General features: G+C 42.3%; 1 protein-coding gene across 2 annotated transcripts in view; it reads right to left on the reverse strand.

Moving 5' to 3' along the window:
• Nucleotides 1–13,465, reverse strand: part of TMEM229B (transmembrane protein 229B) — a 32,795-nt gene that overhangs the window by 9,214 nt on the left and 10,116 nt on the right. For both annotated transcript variants that reach the window (XM_058806981.1, XM_058806982.1), the window contains exon 2: nucleotides 12,850–13,019. The gene's annotated coding sequence lies outside the window, so the exon portion shown is untranslated. The remainder of the gene's footprint in view (nucleotides 1–12,849; nucleotides 13,020–13,465) is intronic.

Genomic DNA, 13,465 nt, shown 5'->3' on the forward strand with positions numbered 1-13,465 from the left:
AAAGCTACAGCACAGTATTATTTTAAAAATTAATATTTACTAATATTTAGTTCTATAACATGCATGTTCATATTTCTAAGGAATGCCTTAGGGATCTATAACCCTATGTTATATATGATAATTACTCTTAAATTTGAAAAAGTGCAAAGGAGACACACACAGTAGGACACTTTAGTCTCTCCAAACAACAGGACCACGAGCAGTGGGCCAAGCTGAAGTAAAGGGTACTTTCCTCTCCCTGCCCATGAGCTGTACTACTGCTAATGTCCTCCTTCCTCAGATCCTTACTACCCAAACAGTACTTACATAAAAATAACTGTTTCTCGTTACTTTTAAATTACTTTCACTGGCCCATCATTGTAGCTACTCTGTTCTTTCTTCAGACTGGGAGAAACAGATGTACATCTGTTTTTCTGCTTTAGCAAGGATTACAGTAGATATGAGAACGTGTTGGTGAAACTTGACATGCATTTTTGGACAATACCTGTTTAACTGTAATTCTTCTGATTGTGCATTTTCCCTGTGAGTAAACACCTAACAAGCATACCTTTGCAACCATGGACAACATTGAATGAATATGCTGCAAATCTGGCTTCAGTATTTTCACAGAGGTATCACACACCATTAGAAGTGAAGATTTACTGAACACTAGATGTGTACAGAACACTATGTACTAAATTTGGCCCCAAGACATTAGTTCATCAGTGTTTAAAGATTTATACAGTAAAGTCTTAGTGGTACTTATGTGCTGAAGTCATAACTCTGAGGAGATATTCATCCTTCAGGTAACTGAGAGCCTCAATTAACTGTGGCTCAGAAAATAGGATTTCAACTGTACTGAAGTGTGGAAGAGCTCCAGCAGATCGATTAATCAAGCCCTGCAATGAAGCTAAAAGCATGCCACAGATGTCTCCAAATACAGACTCTCAGTGCTTTCAAAAAGGATCTGGAGCCCTTGGATTTTGGTCAGTTCTGAGTCATCTGTTTTTGCTGCTTTTTTCCATCAGGATGAACATTGTCTCCCTTCCACACATTGTGGGGTAAGAAAGCACAGTCTATTTCTTATCTGCATTTTCCCCTCATTTTTGTCTCTAGCTCCTTTCTCATAGAAGGCACATCATTTCCCTGCCACTCCTTGTTTTCTTGTTCCTTTGCCCAGTTCACTTTGTACCTGCTGGCAGCCTCTGATCCCTGTCTATCTTTCAAATCTGGTCCAAAGGGAGTTGGGATTCAGTAAAAAACCATGACGCCAAAAGGAGATTAAATAAATCCAATTACCAGCCTAACCCAAAGGGATGGGGAAGTGTAGTTCTTAGTGGTAATGCCTGTGTGTGGGCTGCCCAGAAGGTACCATTTCACAACAGAAAGGAGAAAGGTAAGGATTTCTTGGGAGGGAGTGTAGAGGGAGGTTGACTTCTCAGAGGACAAAGAGAAAATATGAAGACATTGTTCAAAGAATAGCTTTCTGACTAAGGTGATCTCATGAATTCCTGTAGAAGTGCAGCAAGTGGAGACTTTCCATGTCCTGCCGCACACATAGCAGGAAATGTTACATTACGTGAACACACCTTAGCTCACAGTGACCACTCCAATTTGAGAACAGATTAAGGCAGTAGCTCTTTACTTACAGAGACCAATAGAAATGTTTTCTTTGTACCTGACAGAAGTTAAGACCCTCAAGAGTCATGCAAGTAGCAGACTTGAAAGATACTATGAAAAATTACGGAATCCAAACTTGACATTTACAAGTATTGAGCCCAAATCTCCCCAGCATCTCCTTCAGGCAAGGTCACGTTCTTCTCCAAGCCTGTTGCTGTAAGGCTCTTGTGCATTACCTGCTACCATTCCCTGTTTGGAAAAGCTGCCCTGAGTTCCCAACATTTGCTGATACTACTTCTCAAAAGTAGTTTTCAAAAACACCCAGCAAGAGCCCAGGTGCCCCTGATGTGGCCCCAGTACAAAGCAGAGACTTGGATGCCAGGACTCTTCTGTAGGAGCACGCAGAGCTTCCCATCAACATTGAAGAGGAGGGAGCCATCATTATGGAAGGTCTGTCTTCAAGGAGATGGCATGTTCAGGGAGCACAATCGACTCTCAAAATCTTTATCAGCCATCCTTCAGTTTTGGGTGCTTACTTGCTGGATTCACAGTTATCTTAACCTGGACAGTTGACTTCTTTCTCTGCAGTGAGAGCAGACCTGAGTTCCTAGAACCCAGTTTTCAGAAAGTGACACAGGTTCACACACCATGACTTCAGGCCCAGGTCTGAGCACTTAAGAGTTCCCTGATGGGCAACTGCCTGACTCGTAAGCTCCTCCTTTGCATCAAACCGTGCACTCAAGTATAGTGCCAGGGAGCTGGGTCATAAGGATGTCTCGGGAATCCTCACACTAGACCTGATGCCACCTTGGTTCTTTTCCTACTGTTTCTGAGTTTCTTATTGCCTCTCTCCCATATCACAGAACACTAGACTGTTCTCTAGTTTGGACTGGACCATAGATATCCCCTTTAAAGATGGCAAATCAACCTGCTATATCTACATAAATTTGAATTCTATCTACAGTTGTATAGATATAGAAAGATATAGAGACGCCTGCATATATTGTACTATTTTATTTGCTGATTTGTCCTCTTTTCCCCTCTACTTGAAGGGGATGGATCTTTTTCCGTAAAACTGCCTCTTCTGACTGTGCGCACTTTTGTACTACGGTGAGCTTTTACAAACAATACACTACTATTGGATTTAGCGTACCTTCAAACTAGCAATCGTTTATCACAGCTTCACAGAGCCTCTCTGAAAATAGATCAATCTAATATTATGTTTATACCCTTCTTCCACATTTCCTGTTGCGACTGCAGTGCGTCCAAATGACCGTGTCCTACTGAACAGTCTCCACAATAAAACCAACAGATTCATTGCTGAATACTGGAAAGAATTTTCAATCTGTATTTATTAGTCAACCTAAGTGTAACACTTTGGGTTCCTTAAGACAGAAAGGTCTGTATGTATGTGCACAGGGCTGCTTCAGAATATTCTAAATGCCTGAAGTCTAGGAATTTACCTTTCATGGTACAGCAAGCCCAGATCATGAAATAAAGCAATACCATAGCTTCAGACACAGATGTATCAGTTTATGGTTGAGACCCAACTCACACCCCTTTTCTGAGATCCAGTCTACATATTCAGCCTTCTGAAAAATTCTAAACATTTCTTGCGAGTAGCAGCTAACATGCATCTGCTTCAGGATTCATGGAATGTAACTGCACTGTGTTACTACCACCTACATCTTAACACCTTTAAAAGGAATTAAGTGTCCACCTTAGAAAAGAAAATCCTTATGAACTGCTAACTCTAATCCTAAACTCAGCAAGGATGTAAAAATACTACTCACCTCTTCACTCAATTGTCAGTCAGCACAGAAGACATTTTCCATTCTCAGCTGCAGAAAGATGGTACAGGTGCAAAAGGTCAAAGCACAATGGACAGGGGACTTGAATTTGAGTCCACACACACAGCTACTGCAGTAGAAGACAGAGCAATTTTCTTGCTTGTGTATTTGTATTTATTCAGTTTTACATGCTTCAGAAAAGAAAATGTTCCAAAACACACACAGCTCTTTGTACATATTAATTTAATTCCCAGTGACTGACAATACAATCTCATAATTGAAACATAGGCACTAACTGGCCAAGATCCTTGGCCATCCCAGAAGAGAGACAAGATAACAATGTATTCTTTTACTTGCCTCTGGAAGATGCTCTTTCCAGAATAGATAACTCAAGTTGATGCATAATGCAGAAAGTTCATGTTCTCACTATCAGAGCTTCTCTTTCCTTTACAAAAGCACTGATGTTTCTCTGGACAATCCAGACAGTACCTTTCACTGACCCTGAATTCCCTTTACAAAAGTATTTTTGATGGTCATGCAGGTGATTTAGGAACATGTGAAGACACAAGCATGAAGAAGGAGGAGTTGGTGGCCCAGTGTCTCCATCCAGCAGGGGTTGTGATGCACAATCTTTCCCCACTGCAGGCTCCACAAGAAAAGGCTCATGGCAGGAAGGATAAGCTACTGCAGATCCAGACTATGTTTTCGGTAACTTTGATCTTACTGCTTTGGTCAGATCAGAGACAGAAACATGATACTCAACTTCAAACAGCTTCAAGCCCGAAGATGGCTTGAGTATCTGTAATTTTACTGGCCCACTTCCATCTCCCTGTCAATATCAGCTGACTCAGTAAAACCTATCACCTCTCCTTAGAAAAGGGAATATTGAGCTGAACAGACTTCACCTGGTTTCCAGAAGAGGCTTATTTTTCAAGTCTCATAGCACCCTAGTAGCTGAATGCTATGAAACACAGGATACCCTCAGCAGAAACATTTAAAGAGCCATTTACACCAGATGGGAGCATGTAAAAGGAAATGGTAAGACCACAACTTCCCAGCCATGAGGTTCAGTTCGTTCTTAACACCTCCTATACTTAGTTTCTCTTTTGCCAAGTACCGAGCTTCCACTAATTTCTGTCAGCTTGTCAGAGGACATTTATTGAACTCTGCACCTGGTTGGAAAGACTCATTTTCCCCATGGGGCCTGTCAAGTACAACCAGAAAAGAAAACAACTATGGCTGTGTCATTCTCTGCAACATGGAGGCAAACCTGCCATCCTGGAGTCTCATCCACAGTAGAGGCTTTTCAATGGATGGATAATTTAACTAGCCTCCTTCCACTGAACTGTAACCTAAGGTTTTACCCAGCTAACATGTAATTGTGCTTTTGCATTTAGACAGGGGAGACAAGAATAAGAGAATCTCAGAATAGTTTGAGTTGGGAGGAACCCCAAAGATCAATCCAGTTCCAGCCAGCCTGCCATGGGCAGGGACACCTTCCTCTGGACCAGGTTGCTCAGGGCCCCATCCAGCCTAGCCTTGAATGCTTCCAGGGATGGAGCATCCACAAATTCTCTGGGAAACCTGTTCCAATCCCTCACCAGCTCTCACAGTAAAAAAGTTCTTCCTAATATCCAGTCTAAACTTACTCTCTTTCAGTCTAAAGCCATCATTCCTTGGCCTATCACTAAATGCCCTCATAAAAATTCCCTGTCGCACTCTCTTGTAGCCCTCTTTAGGTACTAGAAGGTGCTGTAAGGTTTCTCTCTCAGAAACTTCTGTTGCCTGGGCTGAACACGCCGGCTGTCTTAGTCTGTCTGCACAGGATAGGTGCTCCAGCCCTTTAATCAACTTGGTGGTCTTCCCTGGACTCATTCCAACAGGTTGACGTCCTTCCTGTGCTGGGGACTCCAGAGCTGGATGCAGCACTCCAAGCAGAGTCTTATGAGGGCAGAGGGTCCCAGCACAGACCCCTGAGGAACGCCATTTGTTGCAAAATTACATTTGCACCCTTCCACTGATGAAGTCACTCCATCACAGAAAGCCACTGGTGGTTGATCAGCCAGAACTTGCCCTTGGTGAAGCTGAGCTGGCTGTCCTGAACCACACAAGTGTGTCCTGCCCCATTAATGACTGGCCACAGAGTTCCCAAACTGGCAGGGCTTTCCCAGGGTCACACTTTTCTGCACAGATCTTCATTTGTGGTGCCCTTAATACCCAACTTATGTTTTCAGCTTTCATTCTACCATCTCAAGAAAAGTTTAAAGATAACAACCAAACAACTGGTTGTTATTTTAGGAGGCACTGTTATTTAGCAATTGTTATTTAAGCAGTGAGGAACTGATCCCTCCTTTGAGCAGACACTGAGCTCTCACGGACTGAAATGCACTTCTGATAGTGACTTGTTTGTTCACCTCCAGTAATCTGCATTACACCATTACTGCACCATGATACCATTCTAACAAATTAATTATTTGCATGACATGGTTTTACTAAATTTTGGATTTTGTATAAACATTTCATACACGCATGCATATAGAGGTGCAAATTAATGAATGAATTTCAGGCACATAACAAAGGTACCTTACAAGCTTTGTTTCCTTACAGGTTCCCATTTGTAGTTACTAGAGCCTGTGAAGGCAGCTAGAGATGGGCACATTCTGAAGACAAAAGTAGAGTTTGATCATTCCTGATGCTATCTTTCCTACATCTTTCCAGTACCTACTTAGAGGTACTCAAAGCACATACAACACTGATTTATTAACCTCTATACTTTAGGTTATATAGGGTAATTTCAGGTCTTATCAAACAAGATTTTTTTCTTTATCTTGCTTTCCATTCTGGGCAACAATAGGCACGTCGTGCCTCTGGGCAAAATGCCAGTTTAACAAAGATGCCATTTCTCATCTGTGTGTTGGGAACTGACTTGTATTAAGACTAGAAAAGAATTCCTCAGTTTTAAGTAAAATGGTTTGATACTGCTCACACTGGATACCAAAAATAACCCTCTTCAAAAGTCCCAAATGTTAAATTCTTTTTAAACCATATTTAAAATCAGGTGGCCCATAGCAAATAGAAGCAGAGAGGCACCATATGTTTTCTTGTCCATGTTCATGTAAGATGCTTAGGAGTTGTCATTTTCGTGCCTGTATTGTGCATCCACTATTGGCAGTCCTGGAGACACACTGGTCAACTATCCATTCTTTTTTAGATGTACAGAAACCTGCAGCATATCAGGACTTCTATGACAATCACTAGATATTAAGCAATACACTCTTGGTAGAAGGAGAAAGAATGTAAGTTTTTGTCTCCTGATAAAACAACATAAATATCATTCCATAATATAACTGGTCTTGATACATGCAACAACAAACCCACCACATTACACACAGACCGAACAGCACTATCTGCACAACAGTTCATAGCAATGTCAAGGTGCTCAAAGTACTAACATTTTCAAGTGTGCTTGTTTTGCATAGGCTTGTACAAACTTAGAAGCCAGATTACACTGCAGCTAAGCAACTCGCTTCACTTATCTTCACCGTCTCTGACAGTTCCCACATCTGTAAAGATATGCAAACTTCAATATTATATATGCAAAGTGAACTTTTAAATAAATGTGCCTCAGCCAAGGCAGTGCTGCATGCATGGCACACAGATAGAAGTTTTAGCAGTGCATGTCTGTGCCTAAAAAGAAATGGAGGGTGACTTTTTCATGCTGATAGTAGTTTTCTTCGGTATTTCCTATATCTAAGTCATTCTTCTGAATAACCTGCATTTAGATACTCTGCAGCACAGTACAAGATGCAAAGTTTTGCACTGCATTCACAGCATTGACAGATCTTCCTTCCTTCTCCTGCTGAGTTTACAACGACCAGTATATAAAAGAATAAGGAGCATCTTCTTATGCATGGAAGCAGCCCCCATTTAGCAGCCTTCTCTCAGATTTTCCCTACTACAGCCATGGCATGTAAAAAGTTCCAAAAGTCTGGCTAAGAGCAGACTGGACATTAGAAGATGCTGAAAAAAAGTGAAGCTCTTCTACAGAGCTGCATGAAGGCTCAGGAGTCAAAAAGCAGGGAATCTTAAGAGATCTGCTCCAAATTTCATGCTGTGAGTACTAAAACTAAAATATCCACCAGACTACAGTAGCTCTCCCAAAGCAATTCTAAAAAGCATTGAGACCGATAGATAATACAAAGAATAAAAATTTTCAGTTCCCCTCAAAGTTGCTAGATAGAACTTCAAAACTAACTAGCAAGAAAAGATGAAAGAATGTAAAAGTATGCACACATGATGATAAATGTAGCTGGAACTAGTGGATAAATAGAAAATTAGGAATATACGTGGGGTTTTGGCAAGTTATGTAACAAGAAGCAACATGCATGCCGAAAGAAAAGTTCAAGGAATAGTCATATTCGGGCACTCAGTAACCAGGGATTCCTTTAGGTGACCCTCCAGGATCATAAAAGGTCTTCCAGTTGGAGGCAGATGAATGCAAATTAGTTCTAGGGAAAGTGATGTTTATGTATTAGTTAGGAAGTATATTGTAATGAAAGTATAATCATGATAGAATAAATACCCTATGGTAAAGTTTCATGACACATTCAATTAGAGGAGATATCCTCCTAAAGTGTCCAGCACTGTAGTAAAGAATGCCTGCTTTCTAATATTTCAAACTGTGTTAGAAAGTTTATTTTCTGTTGGATTTTGGTATCACTACAACAAGGAAGTGAAGCAAGTAGAAGACAGGACTCAGATGGAGAAGCAAAAGGACCTTCCTAAGACAGTGCCAAGGTGGCTACATAAATGGGGTTGTTGAGCAGCTGTGCTGCCTCACGAAGAAATATGCAAACTGCTGCAAGTCTTGTAATGAACTATGCTGGCCCAAAGAGGCATAAGGGGCAAATAGTGCAGTGAACTAACACAGGACTGATGAAACCTCTGCTTTATTACTAGGTTTGCCATGATCTGCAATGTGACCTTGGACATGTCACTCCACCTCTCAGTGCTTCTGACTGCCATCTGGCTGATTAGGCTAAACTGTTTGGTGTGAAGGCTGTGTCTAATTATAGATTGGGCTGTCAGGTAGCACAAATAGTTACCTATACTGACAAAAGTCATGAGAAAAACTGAAACACAAAGAGCAACTGCATCCAGTCACTTGCAGAAGTACCAAATTAAGGTGCAGCCAAAAAAAGCTGCACAACTGAGATTCTCTTAGCACCAGTCTCATTTGCTCAGTCATCTGTGTCACATGGATTCCCAAGTTTACCAAAATGTTTCTTTCAGGGAGCCTGAAGGTGCATTTTTAAGTCAGATACAAGCATTTGTATTTAACAGCATATTCAATAAGCTTCTCTGTACAGGACTTCAGAGTGAGTAATTAAAGGAAATATTTCTTCAGTAGAGTTTCTCATTAGCAACCTAATTAGCCTTCTGAAAATAATTAACATTCCTTTCTATAAAGGGAACAGACGACCCATTACATCCCTTAGACAAGCAAAACAAATGCTGAAGGTAAGGAAGATTTGTTCAGGGAGACAGTAAGAAAGCATCCAGCAGCAGTACAAATAAAAAAGAAAAAGATGAGGCACAAATGCCTGTGAACCACGAAGACTGGACAATGCAAGTGTGTGTGCAACACTAGTATGTGCATGACTGCCTGATGTGTGCATGCAACATTCACATTGAGTATTTTCCTTCTCCTGCCTCTAGGACCTACTGGTAATCTCATCACTGAGATGCTGAAAAATTCCACCTCCAACTTGTTTTGAAAGCCAGAATTAATCATCCATTCACAGTCAGAAACAGCTCTCTCCACAGGCAAAAATTCCCCAAGGATCATGTATTTTGACTATTAAAACACTCTCAAAATGCCCATTAAAATAAAGCATGATGTAATGTCAGATACAGGGACAAGTGAATTGATGTCTATGAAGTTCACCTGCCAGGTTTCACAGGGTGATGTTTGACCAGTTACCATGCCCCAAAAGAGTTACACATACATTTCCTGACCAGTGCATGTTTGATATCAGTGTGGCTGGAGTCACAGGCACCAGTGTTGTGGGACGTGTGCATATATACACATGACAGAAAGCAAAGGACAGAGGTCAATATATTCCTGCCTGGCGCAGCAAGAACTGGGGTATCAATATAGTTGAATGCAGAACAACAGATAAAGGAGAAATGAGCTGAGCTTCTAAACATCTACATATTCAGGTAACACAGCAAATGAAAAATTCATGAAAATGCAGCTGCATTTTCAGCCAGTTCCATGTTTGATACATACTTGCATTTCCCTGGCAGGAAAGCTGAATACTCATAGCTTTCAAGTGTGATTGCACAGTGAGGGCAAAACTCAGCTGCACAAAAGCTTCCATAGCTACATCACTATGGAAACCACAAATCCACTGCAAGCTCTGTTTGTCTACTTCTTTCACTGATGAAAAACAAACAAAGAAAAGGTGTGCTTCCAGTTTGTTACCTTTTTACTTTGGTCAAGACCATAGGACAGCAAACACATTTTACCTTCTTCAGAAGCAACCCTTTCTTCCTTGTCAGCTCTTTGTGAAACCTACTCAGCCTCTCAACCCAGCAGGGCAGTCATTCCCCTCAGCATGCTTCCACCACTTTTTTTAGTGAGGACTCTTCAAATGCGGTCTGGGATTTTATCTTAGCCTCCAGAATTTCCCTCAGCATCTGGACTAGAACAGCTCCAGAGGTGACTCACTCTAGGCCATATCCAGCTGGCTGACATAATGAGAAGCTGAAAACTGCTCTGAACACAAGCTACAGTGTCTTGTTTTGACAGAAGTAACATTTCCTTCCTTTCCAAGAAGCTCTTTAGGAACATTAGAAGTGCTCGCAAAATGCAGTAGGGCACATTACAAGACAGCTGTAAATGCAAAGGTTGAACTTCTGTTTTAAGAAGAACATAATTTCTACAGCTGTTGCTATTTACAGGTAGCTTTCCCCACACTAAAAATCAGAATACATCTCATCAAAAGCCTAATAGCTAAGAGCAACTCTGAGAGATGCAGAAGGAAAATGGGGGGAAATGCTAAAGAATCTGTAATATGGCATAGACAGTGCAGCCTGGGTATGCGAAATGGCCTGAAGGAATCTTCATGCCAACCAATGGGAAGGAAAAAGCAAAAAAATAGTTACCTCTCTGCATCTAAGTATGTGCATTCTGTGCTGAAGAACAGCCTCTGAACAAACCTTCAGCAACACCTTCTCTCACAGTGGGCACCTCTTACCTGGGCCCACAGCAGTTCATGGAAGAGATGGAGGAGAATTGAGCCTCTGCAGCTCTGTAAATCTCTGAATGCCTCTCAAATTCAACTGCCAGCTGACAATCATTACATAGACAAATGCCTACTAGTAAATGAGTTGAGAAAAACTATGTGTTACAGATGTTCCCAAACAGCCATTTAAATACACTCATCTTCACTAGAGCGCTCTCTGCATGAACAGAGAAATCCTGCCTGTGCTCAAGGAACTTTTAACAGAGAATACTTAGGCTTCTCAGCAAGATAGAGCTAGGAACAAACTGACATAGTCTAAATTCTCGTACAAAAACCAAAGCAATGCTACATAAAAGATGTGGCTCTCTCACCTCCCTTTTGCAAAAGGGGCCAGAGCAGCCAGGGCTTCCATCTTGCTCCTAACTCATTGCCCTCACCTCAGAGACAATTCCAAGCTGGCATTACCAGACGTGTTCCAAGTCCATTGGTGTTCCAAGTATTCCTACCAATAGCCCATGGGATGATAAGAGGTTACTTCTGTGTCCTCAAGGATGTGACAACAATGCCCAAGCCAGTCTAATGAAGGACAGGCTCAAGAGTGGTGATGACAGTCTGCAGGGTCTTGTCCCCATGGCTTTGAAAGCAGATCTGTCTACATCTCCAACAGACAGCATCCTGAACAGCCTGAGTAGATGGAACCTACAGGAGGTATTGGAGGAATGAATAATTCATAGTCTTGTTCTGCTGCCAATGGATCTATGTTTTCTTGTGCCCATGCGGTGCTCGGTTTTTATTTTAACAGTAATAGGAGACTTCTACACTACATTTGATGGTTCTTGAGGACAGCAAGAAGCAGCATTTGCTCTACACACAGCAATAGTACCACACACCAGAGCACTTGCCAGACACAGCTTTCTTCAGAAATACTCATGGCTGCATCACTGACATAACAGCTGGACTCAAACAAAGCTCATTCCATCACCAGCTGCCTTCTCAGGAAGCTGCTGACACCTGCTTTGTTATAACATTGCAGCACTGGTCTGGACTTTGCCACTCAAAAGATGACACTTGGTGACCAACTGAAGCCCTGTAGTCAGCTACACAATGGGCAGCACAATCACAGCTGGAGCTCTAGGCAGGAGCTGACCCTTGCTTATCCACACTCTTAGCACTCTTAGCCACAATTAAGTCTTCTGCTTTCCTTCAGCAGCTGACTGGGTCTGTTTCCCAGCCTCAGAGAGGATCAGGGGTCTATCAGCAAGAATACCCAGAGGAGTGGGACAACAGAAAAGCCCAACACAGGATCTCCTGAGCACTACAACTAGGAGAAGGTAATGAGACACGTGAGACAGGACAGACTGAGGGATGACCATGCTACATGTATCTGAAGTTTATACCTGCAGCATGCAGATATTCAAAGTGAGTTCCCAGCTAGAAATAAAGTACTGTGCACAACCTACCCAGGAAGGCTGATCCACAATATGCAAAACAATATTGTAGCCTGAACTATGCCACATACTGCTGACACAAAGAGCCTGTCAAAAATGCTGCAGGGTCTGGAAATTGTTCTGGTCCCACAACATCCACCCCACTAACCAGAATCAATATAAAGTTTTGCTCTGGGATATAAATCACCCTTCCAAACTGATAGCATTTTACATGCACTACGTGGAAGTGTAACTGATTGCCACAGCATACAGGAGAGTGGCAAGATGAGGCTAAGAAGATTAGTAGAGTAACACACTGGTGAATCAGGTGCAGAGACTGCAGTACTTGCTAGGGCCAGGAATAGATTCCTCATCATCCAACTCACACCTGTGCTTTCACAGGAGAGAGCAACCCTTTGCTCTTTACCTACTGCTCTGGTTTAGCTCAGAGAAACTGCTCCACTGTCCTGATTAAGTGCCTAAGGCTATCAGAGTGTGAGGTTTTAAAGAGACAATAACACTGAAAAGTTTGGCTGTATAAATTACAAGCAATCAGAATGATGTGACTCACAGGAGACAGAAATCAAGGGTGATGTGTGCAAATGGCAATCGTACACCTCCAGAAAACAACTTGGGGTTTAAACCAATGGAAATAACTTTGCACTCTACATATTTAAATTTCAAAGGTCCCATCTACAATCCAGTCAGCTCTGTACTCAGACAACTGCTCTGTTTTTCTGGTCTAGAACTGCAGTTCCACCACTTTTAGCCTCCAGACCTTACCTTTTCCGGGGAGGGATCCTGGAGCTCTCCCACTCTTTGGCCAGCTCCTAATTCACAACATCCGCAGGTAGACTAGGCTGCCTCCAGCAAGTCCAAGGGGTTTCAGATGCCAGTCGTTTTCAGCCCAGGTGTGTGTGACCAACAGCTAACACAGCAACCAGACAGCCTTCCTAAATCAAAGAAGTACATTTTAATCTCAATGCAGCACAGTGCAAGAGAGGTTTCAAACACAGAACGAGCCATGTATATGGATAGCTTAGCTCCAGTACATTGGGCCCTGGAAGATCTGACTTCTTCAGAGCCCCCACATAGCACCTGTACCTGGCTCTTGCCCAGGGCAGCACTCTGACAGCTGCCTCTCCTTGGGTGAGGCTGCTCTCCACTGTCCTTCTGGATCTCAGCCACAGCAAACACACAGAGCAACTGCACTAGAGTCAGCGACCAAAGGTTCACTGCTACCATCTCAGCCAAGGTCTCAGTTAACCCTTGGAGGGCCTGCCAGAAATTGCTTTACTTCTATTTTCCCCATGAATGTCTCAATTTTTTAAGCAAGCTTCACTGCTGACACCTTTCCACCCCCATCCTATCTCTCCTAATATTGCCTCCTTATCTTCCC

This window comes from Ammospiza caudacuta, chromosome 6, assembly GCF_027887145.1.
Source record: "Ammospiza caudacuta isolate bAmmCau1 chromosome 6, bAmmCau1.pri, whole genome shotgun sequence".
NCBI lineage: Eukaryota > Metazoa > Chordata > Aves > Passeriformes > Passerellidae > Ammospiza > Ammospiza caudacuta.